Source organism: Ambystoma mexicanum, chromosome 1p (assembly GCF_040938575.1).
Source record: "Ambystoma mexicanum isolate Mex_15411 chromosome 1p, UKY_AmexF1_1, whole genome shotgun sequence".
Taxonomy (NCBI): Eukaryota; Metazoa; Chordata; class Amphibia; order Caudata; family Ambystomatidae; genus Ambystoma; species Ambystoma mexicanum.
In genome coordinates this window covers 123,311,314-123,337,514 of record NC_090921.1, presented here as the reverse complement: position 1 = coordinate 123,337,514, position 26,201 = coordinate 123,311,314, and the positions used below count along the sequence as shown (strand labels likewise).

The 26,201-nt window shown below is 48.8% G+C and overlaps 1 protein-coding gene across 2 annotated transcripts in view; it reads right to left on the bottom strand.

The window, feature by feature from the left end:
* Window positions 1-26,201, bottom strand: part of ACTL6B (actin like 6B) — a 545,030-nt gene that overhangs the window by 301,858 nt on the left and 216,971 nt on the right. The gene's annotated exons all lie outside the window — the stretch shown is intronic.

Genomic DNA, 26,201 nt, shown 5'->3' with positions numbered 1-26,201 from the left:
ATACCCACACTAAGGGGCTATTAGCACCATGGCTGCCTCCAAAGTTGTGTCCGGCTTCTCAGAACGAGGAGTTACCGGGTCATTCCAACCTTGGAGGACCTGGTAAATCCCCATTCTGAAAACCATTTCCCATTCCCATTCGAGCCCCCATAGGGCTCAATAGGAATGGGGAAGGAGCTAATAATGGGCCTGCAAATAGCGGGCACGTTATTAGCTCCCTGGTCCCTTCGCGGCTCCCGCTAAGGGCGGCTTGTAAAACCAGCCGGCCTTTGTGGGACCTGCTAAGGGACCTCGGATTGTGGCGATAAGGGGCTAACGGCACCGGCATCCTTACCGGTGCCGTTAACCCCTTACCGCCGGCCTTGTAATGAGGCCCTAAGCCTTTATTTGACCTCATTGACTCCCTCAGTATAATCTACACCAAATTCGCTGACGATACCCAAATCCCTATTTCAGGCAACCACACCACCGATACTGTTGCCATTAACAGGGTGTACAGTATCATCCAAAGTTGGATGGCTACCTACAATCTCTGCCAAAACAATGACAAAACAGAGCTGCTAATTGTGGGCTCCACCTACCATCTAAAAAACGTAGATACTGCTTTTGCATCCTTCTCCATTGATGGTACTGTCATTCCTGTCCTGAAACATATCAATAGGCTTCCTCCTGGATGCGGATCTCTCCATGAACAAACACATCAGTGCCTTGGCCTCACCCACTGCCTACACCTCCAAGCTCATCTCCTGGAGTATACAATTGCTTTCTCGGAACAACTGCCTAACGCTAGCAAGAGCCATCATCATGAGTAAACTGGATTACTGCAATGTTCTTCCCATGGGTACCTCTGTAACAAACATCACCAAACTCCAACTTCTTCAAAACAAAGCCCTTCGTGCAGCCATGGGTATACATCACTTAGACCATACTTCAGCCACCAGGTGAGATGTCCACTGACTGCCCATCAAGGCCTGCATTGAATTTAAAACTTTGATCATTGCACACCATTGTATCTACAAGGAAGCTCCCCTCTACGTGAACAACATCATTGCCCTGAAACACTATGTGCGCCCGCTACGATCATCCTCCAACCTCAGTCTGCTCACCCGTTTCAAAAGCAAAAGAGCAGGAGGTGCGAGCTTCTATGGCACCCTCTCTCTGGAACTCACTAACGCCCAACATCAGAAATGAGCGTTGTCTCTGGAGGATAGCTCAGCAGCAATGTGCTCGCCTTGCAAGCAAGACGACATGGAGCATCACAAGTTCGATCCCCGGGTCCGCGCTTAGAAACCTCTGGGTATTAAGCGCGTTATAAATAACCTATCGTATCATATCATATCCTACACAATGTTAAGAAAACTTTTCAAAATGTGGCTGTTCAAAAATAGGATCTACGAGATCCGACCGCGGCTGATTTTCCCGCAGCCGAAAACTTTGCGTGTGAAATGTATGAACCACAAAAGGTTTGTACATTTCCCATGCGAACACACATTCAAAACCCCTACATCCCCACACCCATGACACACCCCCCACTCACACCCTCAACACACCCCCAGCCACACCCCCAACATAACCATATAAAGTATAGTGAGCGGGGCATTGCGGGGGACACCCCCACAGGCCCCGTTGTTTTCTTTTCTAGGGTGTACTGCAGGGGTGTCCCCCACAACACCCCACTCACCATACCACACAGAATAGTGAGCAGGGTGTTGCGGGGGACACCCTTGCAGCCCCCGTTTTATTTTGTTTTTTTAATGTCGGGAGTGCAGGGGGATTGTCCCCTCCAACCCCCGCTCACTATACCGTTTAGTATGGAGAGCAGGGTGTTGCAGGGGAAAGCCTTGCAGCCCCCGCTGTTTTTTTTATTTTAACTTACCTTCAATGCATGCTACCACCAAAGGTTCGAACTTTTGGTGTTCGCACCTTTGGTGGTAGCATTTTTGGGACTTTTTGTACAGTCTGACCTTTTATTTCGGTCCGATCGTACAATTCCAACAAATATGATTAAGGTTTCATTCTCTGCATCCCCGGTCTATTAATTCTCTACAAACGCTGTGATACCTCCGGGTCTGGGCATTACACAACTGCAGTAAGTAAATACATAAATAAATAATATAACACAATGAATTTCTCAGTATATGACACACCTACTCTTAAGTTTTTTAAACAGCATTAATAATCTGTGATGTTCCGGGTCACTTTCCTGCTGGGTGCTGCACATTGTGTGATCCAAAAAGAAGAAAACAAATTATAAAAATGACAGCAAGATTTGACAAATTTTTTGGGAATAATTTGTTACCAAAGATCACGCATATTCTCACATGGAGGAGTGCTTTGCACAAGCCTCAAAATAATTAGTGGGGTATAAATAGCATAACAAACATGCAACAACAATACAGGAAGCAACGCCACAACAAGACAATATAGAATTGCCAGCCCATTTAGTTAAGCATCTCACATCTGCTGTAGAGTTGCAGAAAAAGGTAGCCCTGACATCCCCCCAAAAGTACAGCCCCTGATCCTAGATTACTGAATACCTGCTTTTTACATGGTTCATTCTTTAGCTTTTACAAAGAGCTTTCCAATGAACTCTTATAGACAGTGATCGAAGTCAGTAAAAACTGTTGGGCGGGGTGGTCCACTACTTACATTTTTTTCTGTTTATCATTCACCATTCTATATTGAGGATTTCCTCATTTATGTCCTTGTGCAAGTGTAAGGTTGTAATAGGAGCCTTAATACTCAGAGGTATTCTTCCTTTCCTCTCCTTCCCCCAGAGGCTCACTGTCTCCAGAGCTCTGGTTCTCTCCAGGCTGGACTATTGCAACAGCCTCTTTCTAAATCTGCCTGCCTCTACTCTCCGCCCTCTGCACTCATCGAGAACAGGACTGCGAGACTTGTCCTTGGCCTCAAACCCAGAGATCGCATCTCTCCAGGACTGAAATCTCTGCACTGGCTCCCAGCGGCTGCGAGGATTAAGTTCAAAACCCTCTGCATCGTCCACAAGGCCTTCTGGGGCCTGCGGCCCCAATACCTCCAACTCTCTCTTCCTAAATAACTTCCTTCTCGAGCTCTTCGCTCATCCGCCTCCAACTCCCTCAGGATCAGTCGCTTCTCCAAGCAACGAGTTGGCGGTAAATCTCTTTCTTCGGCTGGGGCCTCCCTCTGGAACAGCCTCCCTGCAACTTGAGGAGAAGCATCTCAGGGTCCGAAAGCACCTCAAAACACTTCTCTTTGCTTCTTCTTTTTCTCCTCCTCTCCTCTGCTGACTTTCAAACCGAAACTGAAACTGCACTGGTTACCTGGCCACCTTCTGATCTCGGGCCCAGGTCCCCTCCCCGCCAGTCGCACACCTGCACTGCTTTCCCAGCAACCCCTGCACTTGGGGACTGTTTCTGTATCACTACAGTCCCACTACCAGCACTTGACACCATTTATCTGCAATTACCCTGCACTTGCCACCCGCTGGCTGCATTTTTACTTACTGTTATTTATTCCATCATGTACTACACTGTCTCCTCCCCTCCCCCCGCACTTTCCCACTTCCCCCTCCCATGTACTTGCGCGATCTGCATGACACCTGGTCTAGTAGGATCGTTGCCCTTCTTCCCTCTGTTCCCCCTCCATTGCCTCGTCGCACATTGAAACACTTGTGTATAGGTGCGTAAGAAATGCCATATCATATCAAATATTTATTAGTTACTAGTCAATTAGACTATTACAATGCCCTGGTCGCAACACTTGTCACATGTTGCACTATTTTTATTTTTTTTTATTTTATTATAGTTTGTTACAAACTTTTTTTGAAAAAGGAAAAAACATACAATCAATAAAAATACACTATCATTACACAGTTCATTTTCAATTACGTTTTGGATCCTTTTATTTTTCTGCTCGTTCACCTTCACCTTTGTTCCTTTTCATTTGTTATTATGTTGAACAAGGGGAGTTTCGTCGGCTTCGCAAAGTTTCTCGTTCATTTGTTCAAGGTAGAGCGCTAACACTATTGTCAGGCGTTGGGACTCACTGCTATGTAATCTAATCCACCAGTCTTCGCAAATATTAGTCGTTACTTTGTCAAGTTCGGATCCTAAATAGCTTGTTCTTAAGTCTCTCAGGCTCGTGCAGTCGAGTACCAGATGCTTCAATGTCTCCTCTGAGTTTGTGCAGCATCTACATTTTAGATCGTCACTTCCAACTTCTTGTCGTAGTTTTTTGATCTCTGTTGTTGGAAACAGGTTCAATCTAAATTTCAATTACAATTTTCGTAGACGTTTACATGGCAATATTTCGAGATATTTAGAAAGGCAATTTAGCCCTGTTGCTTCCATTGGTCTGTTTTGCAAGCATTTGTGTCTGCCAGCTTCTCGATTGTCTCTATCCAGTCTTGCTGGAACATTTGTTTTTTTACTGCATTGGGATTAGTCATTAGTGTCTTTTCATCTGTATTTAGTTGCGTTAAAATGTTTTTACATTTGAGTCTCCCTCTCTGTATTAGGTCTTCTTTCTTGTGATTTTGACGTCCGATCATTATGTCAAATTGCAGTAGATCAGCTTCTGGGATGGTCTTGCTGTACAACGCCAATGTGTTCCACATAATTCTCGCATTCAGAGTTGATAGACTCATTTCATATAATGTACAAGCTGTCGGGAATCCCTGTGGCAGTTGTAATATTCCCTTCCAGAATATACCTTTGCATCTGGCCGATAGCTTGCTCGAACAGCCGAACGTGCTTTCGGCTCCATACACGAACACCGGTACCGCTTTACTCTTGTAAAAGTTTAGAACCTGTTTGTATGAGAACTTGCCGTACTTTTTCTGGATTACTGTCCCTTGCGCTGTTAGTTGCTTATATTGGCTAGCTATCTTTTTTGCCACTGGCTCATCATTTATGCTTGCATTGATGTAGGTACCCAGGTATCAGCTACATTTCACTTGTTTTCATTCGTCTGTTCCCAGCATCCATCTGTATTTTTCAGTTTTTTTTAATAAAAAAAAATGTTTCAGTTTTGTTTTGGTTTCCTTTTACATTTTTCAATATCAGGATCTCTGACTTCGCCCCATTGATTTCTAGTCCAATCTCATTGATATAAGTCTTTAGGGCATTCAGCATCCTCTGTAGGCCTATAGGTGTCAAATCAAGAAGCACTATATCATCCGCATATAGTGCCCAACCGATGTGTGTTCCATTTAGTTTTGGTGGGAATGATTTGACTACATTTAGTGCTTCTCCAACCTCAGCAATATAGAAATTGAACAATGTTGCTCCCAATGGACAGCCCTGTTTCACATCTCTAGCTGTTTTTATTGGGCTAGAGAAATGACCATCTCAGTCCAATCGGATTTGAATTTCCGTATCGGAGTATAGTTCTTTTATTGCTAGGATTAGACCATGAGGACATCCATGAAGTTTTCATTTTGTCCATAGTAATTCGCGGTCCACACCATCAAAAGCGTGAGCCAAATCGACAAAAGCTAAATACACTTTTTGCCCACTTTTGATCGCTTTCATCTTTAGGAGATTCAAAATGAGAATATTCAGTCCACACCCTACGCCCTTAACAAAACCGGATTGTCTCACATCAAATGTTTTATATGTTCTTATCCATTTGGTTAGCTGCGCTAGTAGGATGGTTGCAAATATCTTGCCAATCGCATCCAGGAGCGCTATTGGGTGATAATTTGCTGGATCTGTGCTACATCCTTTTTTAAAGATTGGCACAATTATCGCTGTTTTCCACGAGGCTGGTACTCGGCGTTCCTGGATTATGTTTTTGAACAGAACATCGCAGAATTCGGTCCATTCCTCTGGATTATTTTCAAGCATTTGATTAGATAGACTGTCTGGGCCGGCAGCCCTTGATGCACAGCTTTTTTGGATCACCATCATTATATCATCTCTTTCAATTTTGAAGTCCCACGGCTGGCCCAAAGAAAATTCTGACCTCCTCACTTCTTTTTTTTTTGCAAACAGCATATTGTAGTGAGTGTGGACGATTGAATTTCAGAGACCATCTTCGTTAAAGACGCTTTCCGCAGGTTTTCCATTTCATTAATAAGCGTCCAAAACCTTCTTGAGTTTCTTTGCGTGAGCACCTTCCTTACCACTTCGGCATCTCTTTGCTCGAGAGTTATTTTATGTGATGTCAACCAGTTCTTGTAGTTCGTTCTTAACTTCCTCTATAGCTCAATTCGAACTATGTTATTACTCCTCTTCAGATTTCTTAGACCTTTCCTGAGATCTTTTTTTTTTTGTGCTACTTCGGGATCGAATTCGTGTTTCCGATATGTCCATTTTTCTGACCCAGATGCCTGGACTTTGTATACTTCCGTAAATCTTATGTAGTCTATCAGATCCTTCTTGCAACTTGGGTTTGTCGGTCTTATTTCATTGGCAAGATCTATGATGTCATTATAGTTTAGCCAGAGTCGATTGCGACTTGGTTCTAGATTCACGTTTTGTCTCCATTGATTTTTTCGAAGAAGGTTCTCTTGTTTCCAAGTTAAGATTACTAAATTGTGGTCGCTTTGTGGAGTCTTTATCACCTTTAGTGACACTATCTCATCATGCATGGTCTCTGACACAAAGAAATTGTCCAGAACACAACTGGGACACAACTAATCACCACACAAACGGAAGTATGGACACTAGCAGCTGCGCTAGTCATGTGGGGGGGTGAGGAGCATGCAAAGTTATTAAGGGAGCGGGCGGAGGGGACAGCTAAATCCTCAAACGGCCTCGAATGGAGAAAAAAAAAAAATAATAAAATAAAAAAAACGAGCACGTACCTCCTGAGGCACAGGGTGTACAAGCATCCCGTCGTGTAAGATTACACGAGCCCATCCGGCTCAATCCAGGATAGAGATGCCAACTAACCAATACCACTAACAACTTCCTTCTCTGCATACACCTCTCAAACTCCAAACCAAACACAACCACAAACCTCCAGCACAGCAAACCGCACGAACTTCACTACACTGCAACAACAAAACAAAAACACACATAGACTCGCACATCAGCACACGACGACTACCGGCCGCATACACCCCAGGCCCAGCCGACGGAACCACCGGGCTGAGGCTGCCAACAGCACATCACTGCAATCTTGCACTTTTCCAGCCTCCACCCACTAACCACCCCTCCCTCCCTCTTTCAGAGCCGCCAGAGCGCCAGGGGACCACTCCGGTGGTGATAGTGCGCGGTACAAATGACCTTTAACATTAACATTAACAGAATGGACTTTTGAGTTCCTCTTTAGGTTTATGTTTATTGAATTTATATTGCGCTTTAAGCCAAAGCGCTTTACAATATAACAACAACTGGTACAAGAGTGAGAATAGCATATTTACAAACATGAGACAAGTCATTAGAGCAACATGTAGAACAATTTACAAGGAGGAGGGGGAGAGTGGGGGAAGGTGAAGGGGCTTCCAGAGTCTGTATTGTGGTCTGGGAGTGGGAGGAAGGGGGGAGGGGGAGGGAAGGGGGAGTGAACTGGTGTCCTCAATGGTCATAAGTGGTATCATTGACGATTTGGGGTCCTGAGCGAGGGCAAGGAAGGGGGAGGGGTTAGAAGCAGAGAGGGGTAGGGAAGGGGAGTCAGGGGTGGAGTGAAGAAGAAGGGCTTTCAGGGAGGAGCGGAAGGATGAGTAGGTGGGGTGGAGCGGATGGCGAGCGGGAGGGAGTTCCTGTGTAGGGGGGTCAAGAGTTGAAAGGAGCGGAAGCGCGAGGAGGCACATGGGGCTGGCGGTATAGTGAGGAGGTAGAGGTCTGCTGAGCGGAGAGAGCGGGAGGGTGAATAAAAAGAGGAGGGAAGAAAGGTAGGGGGTGGGGGGGGCAGGTCATGGAGAGTTTTGTAGACACAAGGCAGAGGATTTGAAATTTCCCAGGTTTCTCACGGATGCACGTCTCCACTGATGTCTCCGTTCATCATGTTCATGTTGCTAGCCTCCATTTCCTCTAGCCATGTTATTTTGAGATTTATCTTTCTATCACTGGAGGTGAATTTCTTCTCTTGATGATATGTCTTTCCAATTAGTTTGATGTTTAAGTCTCCGCAAAGGAATATATTTGGGTTGTTGGCAACTGTCATTATGGAATCGATAAGGTCCAAAACTTCTTCCATGAATTTCAGGCTACCTACGGCTTGATGATTCCAGTATATATTGATCAGATGTAACATTTTTGTATTAATTTCCCTGTGGTCGACGGCCTCTAGAATCGCACTTTGCATGTGTGGCGAATGGTTACACCAGGATTTAATCCTAAATTCACTTTTCAGATTTACTAGAATAAGTTGCCCTTTAATTTGTTGCATCAAAGGGTTTAGAACTGCCTCAAATCCATCGATACATGGACATTTAGACAACCAAGTCTCTTGTAGACATATAAGGTCAAGGGCTCTCAAATCACTAGCCACCAAGCCTATTAAGTGGCTGTAACCTCTGGTGTTCCAGGAGGCTAATACGACCGGCTTAAGAGCCTCATGGTATTAGCTAGTTCTGTTCTCATTTAATGAGCGAGCTATCCATGGCCATGATTCCATTTCACTCGTGTGTTGACTCTGAGCCTCCATAGTAGAAGCACCTGGAGAGTTTACTTTTGAGTTCTCCAATGTGATTTTTATCTTTTTCAGACAGAGGGTAACCCGGTTTTTTCTTCGGCTGATGGCCTTTCCTCAGCACTGGGGACTGTTTGAACATCAATTTTACTTTGTTGGTTTGCATCTTCCATTTTACGGATGTTTTGTTGTCCATGAGACTTCAATTGGGACTCAACGGGTGGTGTGATCCTCAATATGCTGTCGACTTCACAGACCTGAAAACCGGCTTCAAGTAACTGTCGTTCACACATCATCACTAGTTCGACTATTTTTAATGAATCCATGTGTAGAATTACTCTTTTCCGTTTGACATCGTCCAGGATTTCCACTCGCTTTAATTCCATGCTTTTGATGGCTCTCAGTGCAGGGATAAAGTAGAATAATTGCCTTACTAAACTTCGGTTTAATGTTGATCCTCCATTTTATTTCTCTAGTCGTTCGACCAGAATTCTATAGCTGCTGTTGCTTGAGCACATGATAAATTTGTTACACTCTTGTTTGGAATCAAATGAGCCTGGTTCATCCCTCCAGTTCCTGATCGCCTGAGTGGGGAGGGCGTTGTGTAGTTTCGGATTTTCTCTCGTTTGAGTTTGCTAATTGCGGCAGGCATGACCTGACATGAAAGTCCCTTTCTCAAGGGGAATATATTATCATCGCTCTCTCGATGGACAGTCTGACTCTTCTTTAAACTCAACTTCAGCCTATCTTCAATTTTGTAATATTCTTTTTTGACGTCTAATAAGCTCTCCACAGTCCGACTGCCTCTATTACTTTTCTTTGGGAAGGGCGACATTTCAAGCCTCCTTGATCTCGTGCTGTTGATTTTCTCGATCTCTGAAGTATTGAATACAGCTGAATCTTTTTTCGGCTCTTTCAGCAAACTGAGCTTCTTCCCGGCAAGCTCAGAGCATGACAGTTCCACATTTCCTCTATTTATACCTTCATCGCATGTCACCTTCGGGTTACCAGGCTTTTTTGTTGCATCCTCACTAATAGGTAGTCTATCTTTTGTTACATTTAATTCGTCATCTCGATCTTCTTCGGAGTTACTGTATGTTGACAGGTTCATTAATTCAATCACACTGTCATCATTTTCAACTGTGGTAGTGCAGGATTTTTTTGCTTTTTTTTCAACAAGTGCATCATAGTTCTCACCCTTGGTATTTTGATTTTTGTCATCATCAGGTTTATTTGATGTTTGGTCTTGATTTGAGTCTTTATTACTAAACGTAACATTCAAGGATTTTATGTTCCTAAAAAAGTTTGATGCGTTCCTTGAGTGCTTATTTTTTTGGGCAGGCATGTTTTTTGTCTTTTTTGCAGCTTTGTGTGATTGTTGTGGTTTTTCAAATATATCATACCATTCAGTCTCTTTTGACTCTGGCCTGGGCTCGACCACATCTGGTTTGGCTTTCTCACTTAGAAGATCATATGAGGGCGTTAAAATGGGGGGGGCTCAGCCTGCTGGCCTTTGGCGCTTCTTTCCCCCATCACAGGGGGCTGCGGGACACTCTCCTCGGATGTAGTTAACGGCACTCTTGTGTTTCGAGTGGCTTCATGTACACTTCTGTTTAGTACACTGGCGGGTGTCTCCAGGTTTGTATTACTTATCCCCACCTCCTGGCTGCGCAGCCTGTTATCGCTCTTTGAATTTGTTTTATTTATCTTCCCCTGTTGAGTTGCTTTTATATCCATTCTTCGTCCAGTTTTTCAGCAGCAGCAAGGCTCCAATGTATCACTCTTATGCTTACCATTGGACTGTTGGTAGGAGCCTAGGATTACATTATTTTCATCCACAATGGTTTTATTATCACGTTCTTTTGTCAAATTTGCTAGAGCTTCACAGGCTACTTTTGCCAACAGATGTTTGTCTTCTCTATTGTTTCTCAAAACCTCTTTCAAGACTGACATTGCAAGATCATTCTTACTCCATGTCACTGAGTTTTGGCCCGCCATTTCGATCAAGCTCTTCTCCAGATTCACGATTTTTGTGTTTAGAAAAGCAAGCAGCGTAGTTTGATCTCTTAGGCTATCGTTCAATTGTTCAAACAATTTAGTCAACGGACTGACCGCAATTGAAGTTGATGACATCAAATTAGGTTGCAGCTCATTGATCACCTTTGCAATTATCCCGTTGATATGGGAATTGCAATGGGACATACTCCCCTTCACTCCTTTAGAAGTCCGACGTCTTGGCTTTCTCGCTGGGTCACTTTTTGTTTCAGGTTCTGATGAAGAGGTCGGGGAAGAAGACGAGAAGTCTCTTGTGACATGATTAACCGATCGAGAGCGGCTTGTTAAAGCTGTTACAGGCTCAATCATTTAATCTCTGACATCTGGCTTGTTCTTTTGAGCCGTTTCTGCGAATAACAAAACTCACTGTCTGAATTTCTTTCATTTCTCCGTCTTTTCAACACTATTTTTGCCTGTTCAGGCGTCTCCCATTTGGTGGGCTCTAACGTTTCACTTTCAAGCATGCTACGACTTTCAGTTGGGTCTGCTACATTTGTCCGTGGTATTGAGTCTCACCAAGGCGCTTTGACATTTCAGTATCAAATGGCATGAGTTTTGTCAACGCAGATGCGGCGACAAACTTTGCATTTAATTTCATAAGATCTCGAAACACCTGATCCGCTACTGCGATCGAATTGCGGCATTGGTTACTTGGAGGGGCATCAGCATTGGCGCCTTCTGGGTTTGGGTCTCAGAACTCACCTCGGGCATCCCACAGTTCTTCTGACAGTGAATTTATTTCTTTGTGGTTATTCGCCACTTGCTTATCATGCGCCTGAGACTTACAGCTGACGGAGCCTGTGCTCCCTCCACTCCCTCCTCTCTTGGTTGCATCGCTTGCTTTAGAGTCGGCTCCAGCCAGAGAGCTCTCTTCTGTCCCCTGTGTGCAACAGACTATCAGTTTGTAATTGTACCTCGTCCGATGTGTCCATTTCAGAATTTATACTTTGGTGGCTTAATATTTCTTTCCTTTCATTAGTTGATTTGGAGCACTGTTCTATCGTCCTCCATGCAAGCTTTTTGAGGGCCTGGATATCTGAGATACAATTTGTAGGTTGGGTGACCTCAGCTGTGAACACACTTCCTTTCAGTGGAGCGGTCACGCACTTCACAGTCAGTTAGATCGAATCGACAGTTCCTGGGAATGAATCCGAAACATTTGTTTGTGCGACTTTGCTGCTGAGTTTGCTGTGTAATGCACTGTGTGCTGTGAAAAGGTTGATTACGGGTGCACACCTCAAATTCAATGAAGATTATAATATAATTTGAAAATTGTTTAAGGTTTGTTTTAGGTGCGGGGGAGGAACTGGGGCTATGGCAGAAAACCCAAACATTAAAAGACAAAAAAGCAGAGGATTCAGTCTAGGAACCCTCCCGTCCCCTGCACACATTCAAATATTCCTAGACTGAATCCTCTGCTTTTTTGTCTTTTAATATTGGGGTTTTGTGCCATGGCCCCAGTTCCTCCCCCGCACCTAGCGGCCAAAAGATTAAGCTTAGAGATTACTCTACCTGCTTGTCATCAGGAGTGATACATCTGCTGAAATGTCCGTGTGGGAAAGTCGATGCAATAACCAATACTCGCCAGTAGCCCGCCACTTTAATTCTGAGAAACAAATCAAATTTCAGATACTTGAAGTCGTTAAACGACCAACAAGGGGTGGGGATTACCAGTCCCTCCTACTACAAAGAGAGGCTTATTGGATCGACAAAATGGGCTCTCTACAACCATGGGGCCTCAATGAAGACTTTACTTTGAATTGTTTCCTGTAAACAGGAAACACTAGACTACCAGTGTTAGACCTATGGTTTTTGGGATGATCAAACTATGTGCATACCATTCCACTGTGAACTTTGTCTCAATAAGTAACTTTGTACTGTGATCTTTGATTTACCCTGATATCCTCTGAAGATATGTCTTGCTTATGGTTAAATTGTGTAAAATTATTCTGACATGTTGCTTTAAATTATATGTACTAGATCCATGTCTATGCTGGTGAATCTTTGCATTTCTTGCACCAAATAGATGACCCTCTGAGTTGTCCAAAACAAATTCTTGTTAGCCCCACAGAGGTTGGAGAATTCCTCGCCAGACGATTTGACATATATCGATCTAATCCTATTCTTATTTTCAGTCATTCATTCCATCTTGTGTAGAACTTCATATATCTTTATCTGATCTAATCCTGGTACCCATACTACGTACCATCTCTTGTTCTTTTTTCATACTTTTACTTCTCTATTTTATTACATTTGCGTTTGCAAACATCTTGCTTTATACCGCTCTAGACCTTCCTAACATAGCCACTTTATATCGTTACTAGATCAGTCAAAGATGGCCGAACTCCGATGAGACTCCTACAGTCCCTTTTCTATCGCCATATCTGTTAATTGACATCTTAGAACTCGCGCTGTCTCCATAGTTGCAAAGGAAAGACGCTTAACCTCACAGCAGCTGCTGTTCAGATCGGTCCCCCTCGATGAAGGTAAGCGCTAGCAGTACTACACTATCCCCTCCCCGGGATAGTACATCCATCACAGATCTGACCCGTTAGCAGGGTTAACCTATTGTTTCATTCGTGCAGGGTTTAATATGTGCATATGGGCATATCGTGAGTTTTCTCACTTAGCTGCTTAACGTCCGAATGTGTACATAATCTGATCGGCGCATTTACAGCCGCCGGACACCTGACCGAACATCTTTATACTCAGCTCGTGGAGCATGACAGTCCGCGCTACATAATTTTTTTGAGGACATATTCACAAGGTATTTTATTTACCGACTTCCAGAAGTTATTATCTCAGATTATCGTTGTACTTTATATATAAGGTTGTTAAGGTACGCCCGATATTTTTTGTACTTGCAGACCAGTCTACTTATAACAGGCTGTTCTTCTGAAGCACCACTGCCTTGAGAGTGCCTGAATCTGAGACGGTCCGTCTCTCACTATTCCCGTTATTAGGGACCAATCCACTACCTACATTCATTCTTCAGGTATACCTTTTGGATATGCACTAGCCGTTCTACTTCTACTGTTCATCATCTTGTTCCTACTTACATACCATCTATTGTCTTTTATGTCTCATGTCGCTACAGTAATTAAACGCTCTCCAGTTGGAGGATCTTACCCGCGGAGGTTAATCACACTACCTGAATCACCATTCTCGATCTTTTTTGCACCTTGAGTTTGGAATACACTGCCTTTGTTGGTAATTAGACTTTTCCATAACTATCCTTCACTGTCCTTATTGTGGGCTATATGGATCTTTAGGACAGACACACTCACCTTGAAACTCTTCTAATCACTGGGTGTTCATGTTGCTTGTCTGTCAAATCGTCGTCTTGAGCGAATCCCCATTGTGGACATAAATAGATTAGCGCTATAAAATATAACCAGCACCACTTAACCTTGAATCATGAGTCAATGTGCCCACCCAGTACAGGCTAAACTAAATTGATGTTCTTTTGTCTAATATGACATACAAAAATTACCTAGATATGTTAACTGATGACACTTGAATGTACAGCACATGCATTATAGCCTATGTTAAGGTAACAATGACAATTTTGTACAAATGTCCCTTTTTTTATTTTTGCATTAAGAACTCAATTTTGGCCTTATGAAGAAGAGGAAAGTATGCTCAAAACATGTCACCACTTGAATTAGATTCCACCATTTCTTCAGATTTGCTGTGACCTAATGGTGCACCTTTTGCTTTTTTACTTTTTAATGTTTCTTTGTGAATGAACATTGACTATATATTTATGCTATACATTCTCACTTGATCTTACAGAACTGGATCCTCTGGTTTATATTATTTCTTGATATTAATACCTAAATTGAGTAGTGGACCCAGTCCACACATTTGGCACCGTGTGCTGTAACAGGACTGGACTGGACTTGACTGTAATATAGAGGACTGTTCAGAGTACTGAGCTCAGTGTGTCGCTGTTTAACAGCTAACTCTGGGCTTGTGTATGCGTATGCGTGTGCCATGCCCTCCGTCTCTCCCATTCCCGTCTCTCCCAATCCTCGGGAAGCGGGTTTTGCCGACTCGTCGCCAGACAAATCACCAGCTCCAGCAGTCAACATGGAACATTTGCAAGGCTGAATAAGGTAAGGGGCTTGTGGTGAGAGCCCAGTTCCTAGCTTTCAAGGGCTAGTGCAAGTACAAGTGTGGAATTGCTTTTGCTTTACTGGCATTACGGGTATAGGTGATTCAGATGGTGTAAATGCTGCTGTAATTACCTCCATACCCGCAATATTTGAACTAGCGGCGGAACTCTCTTGTGCACCCCTCACAGCCTGCGCACTTACTTCATTGGGGTTGACTCTTTTTGGATCCCTCGTGGAATCGACAGCTGCCTCGCTCCTGGTATGTGGATGTGTAGTCCCGGCAGGGGTCGGCACTCCACAGCAGCTTCTTTTAACTTGAGCCCGCGTTAGAGGGATACCAGTTCTTATCTCCATTGTGTCCACTCGTCCCACGCGGAACATGTGAAATGCTCCTGCCACACTCTGCGATGCTCCGCGTAGAGCAGGTTGTTTTATGTATTTGGCTCATCCTTTCAGCAAACAAGGTGGGAAAAAGACTCAGTCTGGCAGCACCACCACACGTGAAACACTCCTGCCACACTCTGCGACGCTTCGCGTAGAGCAGGTTGTTTTATGTATTTGGCTCGGTATCTGGTCATTTTTTCGAATGCACTTCTTCGAAATGCAATTATGTCTAAAAAATGTCGCTGAAAAAAATGTATTCTTTTTTTATTTAATATGTTTTAATATCATTTTTTTGGGTTTTGAAAGTAAAAATTAAAAAAGTGTTTAAAAAGACATTCAAAATCTATTTTTGGCAAAATGTTTTCGACATAATGGCATTCGAAAAATACCATTCAAAAAAGTCACTATAAACCATTTGGCTCCTCCTTTCAGCAAACAACGTGGGAAAAAGACTCAGAGGCCGATTCATGGAATAATTAGCGCGGCGCAAGTGGGCAAAAACGTGCGAATCGCAGTGGAATAGCGAAAATCGCAGTGCAAGTGCGAAAATCGCACGAAAAGCAGCGCACATCGATTCATGGAAGTCCGTGCGCGAGAAAACCAGCAGATGTGCGATAAAAAAGTGCGCGGCGCACGTTGGCGCACAGGCCATCTAACAGCGTGCGCCATGTCACAGCGAAAATCGCACAGGCCAGAGCGAAAATCGCACATAGCGCGCGCACGCAACAAAAGTAGGCGGAACACGGGCGTAACACTCGGAATGGGGAACAACTTGCCAAAACGTGGGCGTCACGGGGGAAGTACAGGGCACAAGTGCGCGGAACGCCCACACGCTCGCCTACAACACGTATTCATGGAAAAGAATAGGGCAAAAAAGCGCACGCTCAAACCAGCGCACAGGCACAAACGCGACCGCCACAAGAAAGCAGGCGGTAGCGTCTCTGCGGCTGTAAGAAATGTGCGCCAAAATGTGCGCCAACAAATAGCACCTATATACTGCCATGATGAATGTCCTATACTGTGGCCCTCCAGGACAAATGACGTGCAAAGGGGTACCCACAAACACGGACCCGCTGACAAAAAATACGTGTGCGTGTATACCGGGGTGCGCGGGAAGTGTCACACGCGATTTGGCCGGGTAGGTGGATTTCAGGGGTGCGCGGGAAGTTCCACACGTGATTTCAGCAAGGTATGTGTATTTCAGGGGTGCGCGGGAAGTTCCACACGCGATTTCAGTAGGGTACGTGTATTTCAGGGGTGCGCGGGAAGTTCCACACGCGAATTCTGCAGGGTACGTGCATTTCAGGGGTGCGCGGGAAGTTCCACACGCGAATGGGCCAGTGCGAGCAGGGTACGTGTATTACATGGGTGCGCGGGAAGTTCCACACGCGATTCCATCAGGGTACGTGTATTCCAGGGGTGCGCGGGAAGTTACACACGCGATAGTCCCAGTGCGAGCAGGGTACGTGTATTTCAGGGGTGCGCGGGAAGTTACACACGCGATTGGCCCAGTGCGAGCAGGGTACGTGTATTTCAGGGGTGCGCGGGAATTTCCACACGCAAATTCTGCAGGGTACGTGCATTTCAGGGGTGCGCGGGAAGTTCCACACGCGAATGGGCCAGTGCGAGCAGGGTACGTGTATTACATGGGTGCGCGGGAAGTTCCACACGCGATTCCATCAGGGTACGTGTATTTCAGGGGTGCGCGGGAAGTTCCACACGCGATAGTCCCAGTGCAAGCAGGGTACGTGTATTTCAGGGGTGCGCGGGAAGTTCCACACGCGATTGGCCCAGTGCGAGCAGGGTACGTGTATTTCATGGGTGCGCGGGAAGTACCACACGCGAATTCTGCAGGGTACGTGCATTTCAGGGGTGCGCGGGAAGTTCCACACGCGAATGGGCCAGTGCGAGCAGGGTACGTGTATTACATGGGTGCGTGGGAAGTTCCACACGCGATTCCATCAGGGTACATGTATTTCAGGGGTGCGCGGGAAGTTCCACACGCGATAGTCCCAGTGCGAGCAGGGTACGTGTATTTCAGGGGTGCGCGGGAAGTTCCACACGCGATTGGCCCAGTGCGAGCAGGGTACGTGTATTTCAGGGGTGCGCGGGAAGTTCCACACGCGATAGTCCCAGTGCGAGCAGGGTACGTGTATTTCAGGGGTGCGCGGGAAGTTCCACACGCGATAGTCCCAGTGCGAGCAGGGTACGTGTATTTCAGGGGTGCGCGGGAAGTTCCACACGCGATTGGCCCAGTGCGAGCAGGGTACGTGTATTTCAGGGGTGCGCGGTAAGTTGCACACGCGATACCAGCAGGGAATGTGTATTTCAGGGGTTCTGGGGAGTACTACACGTGAATTGGCCTTGTGGGTCCTCCCAGGTGTACGCTCCACAACCTCCACGGCCCCTGCAGGCAGCCCACACCACGGGGGACTACCCTGCACCCCTGCTCATGTCCCGCAGGCAGCCCATCCACGATGGGCATGCCCCCAGCCAACCCACATGTCACCTTGCACTACTGATCAACAATGCATGTCTCCCACCACCCCCACCCCCACCCCCCTGCCACCATGGGCAGCCTCCACAAGGCCCCCACTCATGTCTCCCACCACCCCCACCCCCCTGCCACCATGGGCAGCCTCCACCAGGCCCCCACTCATGTGTCCCACCAACCCCACCCCCCAGCCACCAGGGGCAGCCTCCAGCAGGCCCCCACTCATGTCTACCACCACCCCCACCCCCCAGCCACCAGGGGCAGCCTCCACCAGGCCCCCACCCATGTCTCCCACCACCCCCACCCCCCAGCAGTGCAGGGGCAGCCTCCACCAGGCCCCCACTCATGTCTCCCACCACCCCCACCCCCCAGCCACCAGGGGCAGCCTCCACCAGGCCCCCACTCATGTCTCCCACCACCCCCACCCCCCTGCCACCATGGGCAGCCTCCACCAGGCCCCCACTCATGTCTCCCACCACCCCCACCCCCCGGCAGTGCAGGGGCAGCCTCCACCAGGCCCCCACTCATGTTTCCCACCACCCCCACCCCCCAGCCACCAGGGTCACCCTCCACCAGGCCCCCACTCATGTCTCCCACCACCCCCACCCCCCTGCCACCATGGGCAGCCCCCACCAGGCCCACACTCATGTCTCCCACCACCCCACCCCCCGGCAGTGCAGGGTCACCCTCCACCAGGCCCCCACTCATGTCCCCCTGCACCCCCACCCCCCAGCATCCAGGGTCACCCTCCACCAGGCCCCCACTCATGTCTCCCACCACCCCCACCCCCCGGCAGTGCAGGGTCACCCTCCACCAGGTCCCCACTCATGTCTCCCACCACCCCCACCCCCCTGCCACCATGGGCAGCCCCCACCAGGTCCTCACAATCCCCAATCATGTGCGTAATGGTCAGCCTCCACAGCCAAAAAGCCCTACCAAGTAACCCATTCACCCACATGGAAATGGAAATCGCATGTTACACCCCCAATGTTCATGAAGCTAATGAACCGATGTCCGTCACACACATTTTTTGCAATTGAATGTGAAAACACACAACATGAAATGCATGAAACCAATGAGATGATACCACACAGTGAACTATGCCAACAAAATTGTATTTAAAAAAATAAAGAATGCTAAAGAAAGAAAACTAACTACAATGTAAATGTGAAAAAATAAGCTGCATGTCCGCATAAAAACACAAAACAGGAAATCCAAATCCTAAAAAATTTAGTCCAAAGTCAAATGTAAAAAAATCTCCATGCTGCTGCTCTGCCTCTGCCCGTGCACTGCCTCCTGCTGCCTGCACATCCTCCGCCGGCTGGGGTGCACTTGTTGATGTGGCCACCCCTGCTGGACCTCCGACTCCCGACTGTGGCAGGGATGCCTCCTCCACCAGCCTGGCCGCACCGTCAGAGGCAGCTCCACAGGGCACCCAGGTGACTGATGGGTGGGAAGATGGCACAGAGGACGACTGGCGCGTAGGGGGTCCAGTTGAGGAGGGGGTCGGAGCAAGCCCCATCAGACAGCGGAATCCGGCCTGGGTGACCTGTCCCAGCAGGCTGACGTGGTCAACGAGCCATTCGAGATGACGTGCAGTCTCTCCATGAAAAGACTGCAGGTCACCTCGCATGGCCCGTTGACGCAACGCCACACCAGCCAGGACAGGCTCAACCCGGACCTGGATGGCCACGTCTGCAGGCAGAGGAAGGCCAGTTGACGTCAGCTCATCCCCTGCCTGAAAACGGGTCTGGACGTAGGCATCCCTGCTGGTGCAAGATGATGCAGGGACAGGATCGGGGACAGGATCGCACACAGGCACCTCCGCGGCCGCCTGTGCTGCCTCCTGTCCCTGGTCCTGCACTGCACCACTAGCACCAGTGGGATCCCCACCTCCAGACCCCGTCTCTGGTGCTTGCGCGGCCCCCTCCTCCACCAAACCCCCTACCAACCTGGATGACTCCGTGCCATCTTCCCCTGTTGGGCCCTGTGGGGTCCCAGCTGCCCCTTCTGCTGCCGAGGAGTCCAACTGCAACCTCCGCCTCTTGGACCTCCCCCCGGCAGCTGCGGCCTGGGACGCGGCACCGGACTCCTCACTCCCCGACGAGATGACACCACGGGAGGGGAGCCGGGCCTTGCGTCTCCGGCTGGCGGTCGGATCCCTGCCGCTGTGCTCCACAGCACCTTCTCCGCCCTCTTCATCAGTTGACGCTGCAGACAGGGAGAAACAAAACACAGGCATCAGGGCACTGTACAATGGACACATACACGCATGACAGTTGCACAGGAGTGGCATTGTCAAACCTCAGACATGTCATCACAATCCCCAACACACATGTCATTGCAACTGGCACACATGAGCCATACCACAGCCATATCGCAACTGCCAGCACCATCCCTACACATACAACAGCATCAGCAGCCAAAGGGGAGCCAGACATCACATGCAACACAGGAAGTGCACCACACATGTACACACACCACCACACTTGCATGCATGTCTACACCTCTGCCAAGTGTCGCACTGTTCAGACGGGCATCCATGTCACATCTGCCAATCAGGCTTCCACATACCGCTGTCACATGCATCCATGTTGCATCATTGTTGCACCCTTGTCAAATACACACACATGCACATGTACACAGTGCTCAAACATGCAGCCGAAAACAACATACATGCCTGACATCACGGACATGTCTACTTACATACACATTCATCCAAACATGTGTGCACGCACAACTGCATTTGCCATGCAAGCCCACACACACAAGCACCATCCATGTCTCACACATTACAGCCCTCGCATGTGTCAGCCCCACGGCCCTGTACACCCCCACCCATACTCGACCCCATACAAACAGATGTGCAACCGGCACAATGGCGAATGATCACCACACGCACTGCTCACAACCAGGATGCATGTACACTCACCGCTCGACTCCAGACGGGTCTGCTTCTCTAGGACCTGGACGTGGAGCGCTGGGGATATGCGTTCCAGGACCCCCATCTGTTCTTCCGACAAGTGGCCTCGGCGCCCCTTGGCATCCGCTGCCTTCAAGAGGCGCCGGGCCTTGTTCAGGGTCCTGGACCTGAAGTCCTCCCAGCGCTTCCTGACATGTTGTAAGTCCCGGACTGCCACCCCCTCCGCGTTGATGGCAGTCACGATGTCAGTCCAGATCCGAGTCCGTCCTTCCTTGTCGGCGCGGGAACTTCCAAAGAGGGCATCATACTGCCCCAGGACTTGCTCCACCAGGACACCAACTTCGGTGGCACTGAAGCTGGTGCCCCTCTGCCTCTCTGGCCGGGGGTTGTCAGTGGTCACAGATGGTGTTTGCCCCGACATGACAACCCCAGAGGCAGGAGTGGGTGGGCAACTGGGTCCTGGGGCTGGGCTGTGGAGCGATGGAATTCCAGTCGGGAGTCTTCGGTTCCAGCAGGGGTGGTCACAGCAACAGCACCCCTGGCTGATGTGCAGGCAGCAAATGGCAGTGCACGTGGGCAGCAGGCAGTCAGGCAGCAGCAGATGGCAGGTGGGAGCGTGCTTGGGGCTCTGGGGGGCAGTAGTTCGGCCTTCTGGGCAGGAGCGTGGTCTTCCGTGTGCTTACGCGTGGCCAGCTTGGTACGGAGTGATTTGGCACGTGAAAATCCTGCACGTCAGCGTGAAAACCGAGGAAAGGCCCTTAGCGCGTAAGCGCGTCAGCACGCATACGCGATTCTATTGGACCAAAGGCCCTCAGCGCGTAAGCGCGTCTGTGACGTGACCCGCACGGGTGTTTCCCACACAGCACGTGATGACAGAGCACACGTGGAAAGACTGCACGTCAGAGTCTCATCGCGTGTGATTGGTGGAAATGGCCGTACACGCAGAAGTGACAAAGCGTGTAATTGGTGGAAATGGCCGTACACGCAGAAGTCACAAAGCGTGTAATTGGTGGAAATGGCCGTACACGCAGAAGTCACAAAGCGTGTAATTGGTGGAAATGGCCCTAGCGCGTACACGCCGCGTAAGTGACGTTGGACGTGTGGGCCTGTATAAAAGGTACGCGTAGAACACCATTTCCTTGTACGTGCTTTTCGTGGAGAGCGAGTGGGTGAATTCTGTACTTCTTGTCGGTTCACACGCGATTTACTTCACGGCGTTTCAAGTTCGTATTCCCTGTTACCTCTGACAGATTTTTCTCTTTTTTCTCTTTTACTGGTTTACCTGGGCCTGTTCCCTCAAACAGTGTTCCCTTCTACTGTTGTCCTGTCTCCTCAGACAGCGTACAAATCTTCTTTTGGCGGGGGTGTTGCCAACCAAACGCGCTCCTTTTTCACGCTCTTTTACCTGGCAGACGGTGAGTCACGCACATATCTAACATCTGTGCTTGCCCCGTGTGTAGCCTACCCCTTCAGAGGTCATTCTAGGCTGCGTGTGACACGCATACGTTCATTCTTGTGTTACTGGGTGCCACAGCGTAGTGCAGGTTTTTCTTTCTGCACACGTGGTCTAGGAGGGGTTGCGTGCACGTCATCTCCCTTTTTTGGGGCTCCTGTGCGTAGCGTGACCCGTCATCTTTCCCCAGGGGTTACAATCAGCCTTGCAAGAGCACTAGGGTACAATTACCATCTGGTACCCAACCCCTTTGACCCCCAATTGCCCAGGACAATATTTTACAGCCACTCCCATACGCACATCAACATCAGTGCCATGGTTGGGAGGCGAGGATTCCGTAAGGGTGGCAAAGGTGGAAGAGCCACAAGTGGTGGCCGTGGTGGATCCGGTAGGGGACGTGGTCGTTACTTGCAGGGTGAGCCTGTCCCCCCATGTGTGGAGGACCAGTCAAGGGCACCCATTATCCCCCCCCTCCCGTTGAGGCTGATGTGGCTGACACCATCCATGCTCAGCCCTTGTTGGACCAGCCCATTGTGGCACCAGACCTGGCTGACTCCATGGCTGACTTCCAGGTCAGCAGGCCTATGACACGTGCGCTGGTGCACGTTGATGTCACCATGCCACGTGCATCTGGGGCAGCAAGGTCATCTGCTGCACCAAGTAGGCAGGGCGGAGAGGCTGCAGGGGCAGCTGCGGCTCCATCCACCCCAGCCCTCACACACCCAGCCCGGACAGTGTCGGTCCTAGTCCATGCTGCTGATATTCCCCCTGACACCATCACACTAGAGCCAATGCCTGCACCAACTCCCATGCTGAGTGTGCAATCCCACACTCCTGATACAGAGTCCACCAGGGCTCCTGCCCCTAGTGTCCAGAGCGGCGCAGGACACTCAGGATCACCACCACCTTCCAAGCGGAAGAGGAAGAGTGCTCGTCCGGCACAGGCTGATGCCCCAGACACAGCTACACAGTCCGGCCCGTCCAGGAAGCCCAGCTTCACGGATGACGAACTGAATGCACTTGTCGAGTATGTGTCCGCACATGACAACGAGATGGTCATTGTTGCAGGATCCAAGACCACACCTGCACAACGCCAGGCACACTGGCAGACCGTTGCGGACATCGTAAGTGCCCTTGGAATCGTGAGGCGCACAGCCAATGATTGCTATAAGCGCTGGAATGACCTAAAGCGCAGGGCAAAGAGTAAGCTGGCCTCAAGTCATGCCGCAACTCTAGTGACTGGAGGTGGGTCTCCAGTAGTAGACATGGAACTCACTCCACATGAGTCAGTCGCTGGGACCTACGTCACGGAGGAACAGATCCAAGGCGTGGGAGATCTCCCTGATTACGAGGCATTGTCCGGTGAGTGCACATGCATGTGTGTGTCATCCATGTGCATGGTGTGTGTGAGGGCTTCTGTTTGTGTGCCAGGTGAGAGTGTGTGCGCCTGAGTCGTATGGGTCAGCCATGTGCTTCATGCAATACATCCTGCACAGCTGCATTTGGCTATAGCTGTATCCCTTCTGCCAACAGTAGACATGTAGTCCAACTGCACGCCAGTTGCCCTTGAAGTGTCACCTTGCCACAACATTGTTGCAAAATTTAGCACTGTTCATTTAGTCAGATATTTTCCATTCCACCACTTTTACTAGGCATGTCGCAGTCCTCTAGTCACATGTCTGACATGGCTATGGTAAAGTTGAGTGACTTTGTTACCTGGATATCATTTGTTCAAACATGTCCCTGTGCAATTGCACCATTTCGGACTGGCAGCTCCAGGTGAAGAATCTGACCTGTTAGAATTAGAAAAGCTATTACATGCGGGAACTGGACAGTATGCATAGGTGCTGCCCTCCTCTCCATCTTCACTCAATAGCAATGGTAGATGCCATCTGTGTGATGGCATGTGTGTTTCACCTGCCAATCACAGGCCAATGTGTGATGCCACTGCCAGGCAGCATGCAGAAAATGTGTTCATCTTCAATCTTGGTGTCATCAGTGTGTGCCATTTGCCTGCCCTTCATACGCAGTGAGGGTGCATGCATGGGAGGGTTTTAGTCATGTGGGACATGTGTCAAACAAGTACTGTTTCTCTTGCTTCTCAGCCCTCATTGTGTGCCATGGTGCTAATGCCTGTTTCCATTTCTTTGTTTTTATGTCTTTGCAGGGGAAGACGCACCTGATACTGCTGGGGTTGTGGAGATGGTGCAGACCCTGGAGGGGCCCGAGGGCCGACCAACCACCAGTGAGGGACGTGGTGTGGTGGTGGGTGAGAACCCACAAGTGCTGCAGGTCCTGCTCTCAAGGGGTGTCTCTGGCTGCAGCTCCCCTGAGCTGTACTCAGGTGTTGATTCGGATGAGACCTACGTGCCGTCGCAGGTGAGTGTTCCAGGGAGGGATTCTGTTCTGTCTCACCCACCTGCACCAGGGTCAGAACCCTCAATGGGGATGTCAGTGTTGGCAGCTACGCCTTTGGTGGTTACGGATGCAGGGTCACACTCTGCGACATCTGATCCTGTTCCTGGGCCAGCAGATCAGAGGGGGAATGCAGTCCTGCAGCCTCAGGCAGTGCCGGCACAGCAAGGCGCAGTTCGCCTTGCCCCAGACAGGTGTGGTGGCCGTACGCCACCTGGCAATACTGCATGGGAGCAATCCATTTACGGTATGGCAACCCAACAGGCAGCATCATCCGAGATGATGGCTCAGGCCATGGATAGGGTGGCCACTTCCATTGTCCCCCCTGAAAGGCTGATGGAGCGACTAGAGCAGGCAACCGACACCATCTGCCAGTCACACAGGGAGGACATGTTGGGGTCCAACAGGGACAGGCGGGCGGCACTGGCGACTCTGCAGGAGGCCATCTCCATTGAGTCCCAGGGTCACAGGGAAGCCCTGAGGCAGGAGCTCCTTCACCTCAGGACGACTCTTGTTGAGCTTGAGGCTTCTACACACCAAAGGACAGAACAGCAGCTGGAGCGTCTCACCCGTACGCTCTCAGCTGAGATGCAGGCAACGAGGGCGGAGGTCCGGGCATCCCGTGAGTTGTTGCATGGGGACCTCCGCACACTCATCCTCCAGAACCAGACCTACCACACCCGCATGCTTGCAGCCATGGAGGAGCAGACTAGGGCCTTGCGTGGGCTGCCTCCCATAGTGCAACCACCTCCGGATGCAGCTGCACAGGGTGATAATAGCGACAGCAGTGATACTCCCACAATAGGGTAGCCGTGTGGGCCATGAGCCCATGGAGGTGTTTTTTTTCCCAGGATCCACGCAGGTGGGTTCTGGTGTGCATCCTGTCCTCGGACCTCCTGGGTGGCCTCCCCAACCCCCCCGGGCCCTTCAATGGCCATTTTTGATTTTTATTTTTTTGATTTTTATTTTTATTTCTTTTATTCCCAATTTTTTTGGGACGATTTGTTGGCTTCCGTGGTTCCTGTGGGCATACGCTGCATTGTGGCTGGGCACATGCAGGCTTGTAATGTATTTGGTTCAGATGCTTGGGTTTGAGTCACACACACCCCTCCTGCTTCCCGTTTCCATGGGCTTGCAAAGGGTGTGCCCAAGTGACAGTGAATTACACAGTGACGTTGGACTCCCATGAGCTTTGTGGGCAGTCTGTAGTCAATACTGTGTATACATTCCTAGTGCATATTGCTGTTGTGTTGTACACTGCATGTTGCATTGATGTGTAACTCATCTTCTGTGTCTACCTCCCAATTTGCAGGTCCCTTCCTCATGTCTACACAAGGACCTCTAGTCTGGAGATGTGGTCCATGTTGGCAGCAGTGCACCTACAACTCTACAGGCGCCAACACTGCACAGTTGGTAGTGGTGGGAGTGCAGGCATTTCCAGGTGGTGAGACTACTAATATTATACATTAGTGATGTCATGTTAATGGTAGTACGTGCTCAAGTTTGTTGTTGGTCCGGCATTACTGTGAGCATTTCAGGTGTTGCAAGTTTCTAATAGGGACACTGTACATTGTGACACTAGTGTCATGTTGTGGGGATTACTTTGTTTACGTGCAAATAGCATGACATGGCACAGTGTGTCGTGTGGCGGTGCTGGGGTTGGGTTGGCTGACATGGCACTGTCCTCTTGTTGCATTTTGCAAGTGGGTATTCATTTCAGCTGCTTGAATTTGTAACTTCACAAAACTGCATTGGTGGTGTCAGTGTGGGTAGGGATGCACACATTGTGACACTTCC